The sequence below is a fragment of the Pteropus alecto genome, unplaced genomic scaffold (genome assembly GCF_000325575.1).
Source record: "Pteropus alecto unplaced genomic scaffold, ASM32557v1 scaffold123, whole genome shotgun sequence".
NCBI lineage: Eukaryota > Metazoa > Chordata > Mammalia > Chiroptera > Pteropodidae > Pteropus > Pteropus alecto.
The window spans coordinates 5970253-5977025 of NW_006433950.1; positions in this window are offsets into that span (position 1 = coordinate 5970253).

Here is a 6773-nt window from a genome sequence, read left to right on the forward strand (position 1 = left end):
TCCCTCCCTCCCTCCTTCCTTCCTTCCTTCCTTCCTTCCTTCCTTCCTTCCTTCCTTCCTTCCTTCTTTCCTTCCTTCCATTGAAAGACTATTTGCTGTGCCTTTCCTGCAGCTCAGGCATCCAGGACAAGGTCAGAGGCCTGGGCATGGCCCAGCCCCTGACCTTGGTAGGAAAAAGTGCAGCTCTCACTTCCTCTGAGAAGGTCCCAAGTTAAAACACCTTATCAGACTCCAGTCTACAACTCAAAGCAAAAAAAAAAAAAAAGCACCTAAAACCTCAAGAAGAGAACAATTTCTGAGAACTGGGACTTGTTTTTCCCTAAGCCTGGATCTGCCAAACTGGACGGACAGACAGACAGACGGACAGAAGCTGTGACCAGGCACGGATGCAATTATGAACCGAGCCCACGACCCGCGCTGCATACTTCCGGAAACACAGCGAGATCCGGGGCGTCAATTATTTAAACCCTCATTAACATAGGTCTGCATGTCTTTTTTGGGGGGCGCACTCAGAACACACAGCATTGTTATCGTGGAAGAAAGGAGAAAATGAAATATTGATGGGGACCGGCTTTGTTCTCAGCTCAGCAAGAGCGGGCTGGTTGTAGGAAGCGGATCCCCGCCGTTGCTGCGGCTTTAATTAGGAAGGTCGGTGGCTTCTCCGGCGTCTTGGATGCCTTTAATTTCCACAGAGGGAAGCGGCTTCTGAATTTTATTGAACAGAGTTGAATTTTTATTTTCAAAAATCAAAACAGAAACAGTTCTTGGCATCTGTTATGAGCACTGGGTGTTATTTGCTCTTTAGAGATAAAGTTGTTTTTATACAGGGGAGAGAGAGCCAGGGAAAACGGGGCTGGAGATTTGTCCTGGGAAAGACGGGCAACGGGGAGATGCTCGTCAGCAGAAAAATAAACCTCCCCTCGACCCGGCTCGGCCCGGGCTCCCGGCACTCTGGCTGGCCCAAGAAATCTACTTGACGATGAACAGTTTGAGCTGAGGTTGCAGCGGTTAACTCTTGGGGCTCTGGAGTCTGACCTGGCTCCAGAAGTGTCTGCGAGCCTGGCCCCCAGAGCCTCGACGGCGTGGGGGAAGCCAGGGCGGAGCCCTGGGGGGCGGGGAAACCAGGGAAGGGGGGCGCTGAAAGGGGGAAAGAGGCTGTAGGGCAGAGCAGGATAAAGATGCTGGAAGGGAGGGCCTTGATGGTCACCTCGAAGGCCAGAGTCGTCTCTGAATGTTCAACCCCAGGTCCATGTGGGGTGGAACTAGGGTCCTCAGAGGTGCTCAGGTTCAAGTAGCATCCTCCTTCCTCTGGCCTTTTAGGGCAATTGGTCGATGGGTTCATTTATTAAGCTTGGGCCTCACATGTACTAGAAACCAGGCACCTGGCGGGCACCAGGGGACCAGACAGACAGAGGGACGAGAGAGCCGCTGCTGCTGCCCAAATAAGGAGACGATCAGGAGCGGCCTCATAGGATAAAAACTGGGGGGCAGGGAGGTTTCACTCACTTCAGAAATGAAATCTGAGCTGAAGTAAGGAAGAAAAGAAAGGAAAGAAGGAAGAGAGAGAGGGAGAGAGGGATAGAGGGAGGGAGGGAGAGAGGGAGAGAGAGAGAGGGACAGAGAGACAGAGAGAGAGACAGTCACTGGTGACCCCATCACCATCTTAAAGCAGTTATAAGGGAAAATATATCCAGCAGTGGAATATAATCACGGAGGGAGAGAGGGAGGGAGGGAGGACCATGTATTTCAAGGTAAAGCACGGCAAGCAGGGCTTCCAGGCAGAGGGCACAGCCTTTGTAAAGGCGTAGAGGTGTGAGAGGACAAATCAGAAACTCACTTGAGTTGCAACAGAGGAAGCAGACGAAAATGAGGTCTGCTCCAGTGACAGGGTCCCCACGGGGCTCAACCTCTAGATGACGAACCAAGCTCGAGGCGGAGCAGCCTTGCCTGAGCCTCAGGGAGCAGGGATGTGGGTGCATGGCACCTGCTCACTCATTGTGCCCACGCTAAACTCTGAAGGCAGGTCCTAGCGTCCTCATTCTAGTGGGAATCATGAGTTTCAGAGGACGGTGGCATGGTAGCATGAAACGAAGTCACTTCTTCAGCTATAAGCATGTTTCAGTTGCAACTGAGCTAGGCTGGAGTATTTATTCGACAAATCTGGAGCGTCCTCTCTGTAGGCGACACTGTCAGAGTACCACTCACAACCCCCCGGGACCCTTTCCCATCTCGCTGCACAATGGATCCAGTTCCTGGTGTGTTCTCTTTTCCAATGGCCAGAGCCTGAGTCGTTTGTTGGTGGGCTACCCTCGAGTTGCTGGATCGTATTTTGCACAGAGAGACGGAAGGGCCTGGGCACATACATCCTCCCGGAGCATCTTTATGGGGTTGGTGTATAAATGCTTCGCCTCCCCTGACCTGAGTTGGACAGCTCAGGCGTGAGACCCATGCAATCGCCCGCCCAAAGAGCCCCCCGTAGGACATCGCTCGATCTGTACCCTCTCTGGGCCTTCTGCCCTTCCATATCCCGCTTCCTCACTCCCTGAGGGGTTGTTCCCACAAATGCATCCGATACATCACTGTCACCTGACTCTTTGTCTCAGGGTCTGCCTTGGGAAAGCCGCCTAAACACGCTGTGTGCCAGCCATTGCCCTCCACCCTTGTGCAACAGTGCTCAATGAGTCACACGCATGCGCCCATGCACGCCCACATGCCACCATGAACATGCCAAGCAATAACCTATGTGCTGGGGGTGGGGCTGAGAACGAAACTGTCGGTGCCTCTGTCCCTGAGGAGCTGACACCCTCACGACGATGACAGACAATGCAAACACTACATAAAAGACGTGGTCAGAAAAGGCGACTTTTGAGTAGACACCTAGAGAGGTTGGGGAGGGTGCCAGGCATGAAAGTATCCCATGTAAGAAGTTAAGGGGGTTCCAGGGAGCCGCATCAGCACGTGCAAAGGCCCTGAGGCGGGAGCACTCAAGGGCTATCGTGGAGGCCGGTGTGGCAGAGGCTGAGTCTGTAAGGGGGGAACGAAGGGGAGAGGGTCAGAGAGGTGTGGGATATGGGTCCTGCGGGGTCTCCACGTATGTTCCACTGCAAACACATTAGCCTTTATTCTAACCGTGGCGGGAACCAGCAGAGGGTTCTGTATCTGTGTCTCGTGCAGAGCCATTTCAACCCCATTCAGAAGCCCGAGAGGGACCCGGCCTTGCTGGGCCACAGGGACGCTCTGCTCAAAGTGGACTTGTGAAGAACAGTGCTTCTCAGTGAAGGCTGGCCTCCCCCTACGAGGCTTTCTGCACAGACAGTACAGGGCTCAGAGGACACACGCTTGCTGATGCTACTTTTTTTTTTTCTCATTTGCGCATTTATTCAACGCATATTCCTTGGGCTCCTTGACATGCCAGGTATTTCTCTGGGCCTGGGAGCACCCTGTGAGCAAGGCAAGACGGGGTCCCTGCCTGAGCAGACCTGTGGGTAAAATGGATGGCAAACAAATGATCAGAAAAACATGTAGAATATATTCCAAGTGGTGCCAAGTCCTCTATGGAAAATAAAACGGTTGGACTGGTGGTTCTCAACTGGGAACACTTTGCTCCCAGGACACATTGACACTGTCTGGGGACATTTTTGATCATCATAACCTTTGGAGAGTGGGTGCTACTGGCATCTAGTGGGTAAAGGCCAGAGATGCTGCTAAACACCCTACAATGCACAGGGCGGCACCGCCCCCGCCCCCCACCGACAACAAAGATTTACCTGGCACAAAATATCAATAGTGCCAGGAGTGAGAAGCCCTGTAGTAGAGGAAAGACAGTGACAGTCACGAAGAAGAGCTAGAGACGAGAGGATGATCAAGGAAGGCCATTCGAGGAGGTCGTATTTCAGCAGAGACAGGAATGAAAAAGGTCCGGGTAAACTATGAGGAAAGAGCATTTCAGGCAGAGAACAGCCAGTGCGAAGGTTCTGAGGGGGCCAAGTTCATGATGGGTCCATGGAGTCCATGTAGACACAACTCAGCCTTTTTGAAGACTTCGGCATATTCCACTTCGGGAATCAGATACCTCATGTCACCCTGGAACTATTTCCAAACATTCCCTCTTTAAAAAAGCAAGACATCTCAATTCATCAGAAGGGCCGAGGCAGGGTTTCTGCCTTAGCTGCATCCAAGTGGGGCATCTTGATGAGGAAAAGGGTATTTCCTCTAGGACAGAACCCTTGACTTCTTGGACTTGGATCTGCAGCCCCCTTTACAGAACTAGGGGCCCAGGGGTGAGGGAGAGTCGCCTTCCCGCTCATGATCCTGTCAGGAGATGCTCCCTCCTGTCTGCATAGTTAGGGCAAAAGAGTTGCAAAGCATTTCGGGTCCAACAGCATCGCCCCAACCATCCATTTTCTAGGGACTGCTGAGCCTCAGAGAGAAGCCAGAACTTGTCCAGGGGGCGCATAGATAGCCAGTGCAGGGGCCGGGCAGGCCTCCCCACTTCCAAGTCCACTCCCACCTTTAGCCCTGTCTGCCAGCCACAGAGCCCCGCCAGCCCCACTCCAACTTCATCAACAACGCTCGGTTCTGAGAGTCTCTTTCCCCCAGACCCACACCCTCTTCGCTGTGACATTTCCTCTTCCCCCCTCGAGTTTGCCTCCTAGGGCCCAGCCTCGCTGGAGGCTTTGATTAAAAATGCACCTCCTAATCTCATCAGAGGCCAGAAACATGCATATATGCAAATCAACATCTGCTCCTCTACTCAGGGAAAGGATCTTCCCAGAGTGCTCTGGAAAAAGGGGCCCGGCCCAGCGAACTCTGAAGGGAAGGCGGTAGAACATCCGAAAGTCACTTCAAAACCCCTGGGTCCCTGATGAAAATGCACTCTTGATGTAATTGGAGATTATACTTGAAGGGGCAGCCCCAGCGTGGCCCACCTCAAGCTGCGACTCTTCCCCAGTCAGGCCTGTTCTGTGTTACGAGACTTGGCCTGGACCCCGGTCTGCGGGGAGCTGGCCCCTCTGGCTGACAAGGGAAGCAGCAGCTGGTGGTCATGTGTCGGTTTGGATGGGTGTCTTCTTTGCCAACGTGAAGGCATAGGATCCTTTCCCTGGAAAATTACTGTATGTGTATAGTAAGGGCCTACAAAACCAGCCGCTATAACAAGTTAACTTCAGAGTCTCTATGGCTTAAGACTGTGGAACCGCATTGCTCGCTCCAAAAATGATGGCAGGAAGTCCAAAATGATGGCAGGAAGTGGGGGTGAGGCTGATCCTGGGCTTAATGTGAGCATTCATTGTAGGCTCCTTCTGTCTTGTGGCCCTGCTCCTCCCTAGGACCTCAGCATCCTCTCCTTGGAGAACTTCATCGAGGCTCTGGGGGCCAGGCCTGGAGGTGACACACGTCACATAACACCCACATCCCATGGGCCAGAACTGAGTCACATGGTGTCTCCTGACCACAAGGGAGGCTGGGAAATACAATCTAGCAGTGCGCCCAGAAGCACGGCGAGAAATCTGATATGAGGGTTCAGGAGTCGTTTCTGTCACGGCTGTTCCCTCAGACGACTTTAGGATTGAAAGGACCTTGAGAGCACTGATGGCTTTAGGTCCTGTCACTGTGAGCAACAGAAAGAGACCAGCATGAGAAGTTTTATTGGTGGGATGTCAAGGGATCGCCAGCTTGGGGTAAGGCAGGGCTACTCTGAAGCCGAGGGAGCAGCCATGGTGTCACAGTAGGAATGGCCTGGTCATAAGACGGGCCACGGCTGGGGTGAGGAAAGTTCACCCATGGCTTCATCATTGCATCTCTGGTTACAGGTACAAAGTCCCTGTAGAGTCGCTGGTGGGCCACACCGAGGTCCCACACCGGACCCGCAGTGGCAGAGTGGAGAGGAGGGGACTGATCTTGTCTTGGTGGCTCCACACAGCGTAGTTGGCACCTGCATTTGTCACTCTACCCACACTACCCCCTCCGAGGGAGAGGTGTGACTCCACAGGAGATCAGGATGCTGGCCTCAAGAGACTGGATGCTGGGACCCAAGAGAGTCTGTTACTACGATCAGACAGGGCCTGCTGTGGCTCAGAGAGCAGTCTCACTGTTCCTATGGTTATGGTGGTCACCTTTTGTTTGGTGGCAGGTGGAATTTGATGCCATTTCCCTTTACAAAGCCTTTGAGGCCCAGGGTCTCTTTTCTGCGGTTTCTGCCTTGTCAGGATCTGAACTCACCTTGAATCTGTCTCAAGGAAACATGTTATTGGGAAATTTGATTTTCTGGACTGGACCATGCGGTAGGGCTGGGTGGTATGTGTGTGCATGCGTGTGTGTGCGTGTGTGTGTGTGTGCGCACATGAGTGTGTGTGTGTGAGAAGGGAGTAATGGCAAAACCACCTGGGAAATCGCAAGGTACCATCCCCAGCAGGACTGCAGAACTGGCATTTAGGTAGATGCTTAGCATCTGTGTCTCTCCAAGCTTGTATTATTATTATTACTATTTTTTTTTGAAGCAAGGGGATATATCTGTGTATGATTATATTCTGAGTATGTGATGGACACAGATCCACCATATTTTTGACCATATTTCTTTTGGGGAAACCATAGTTGTCTAGGACTGTATTCCAAGTGTGCGGTGGACGCGAGTTGTTTTGTCTCCCAGCATCCAATCCTTCCATTGAAAAGAGCACTTCGATTTCCTTCGGTGAACTGACCCTCCCCTACTTTTAGTCCGTGTGTTCACATGCGGCTGACTTGATCTCCAGGATGGAGTCTGAACATTCGACGTC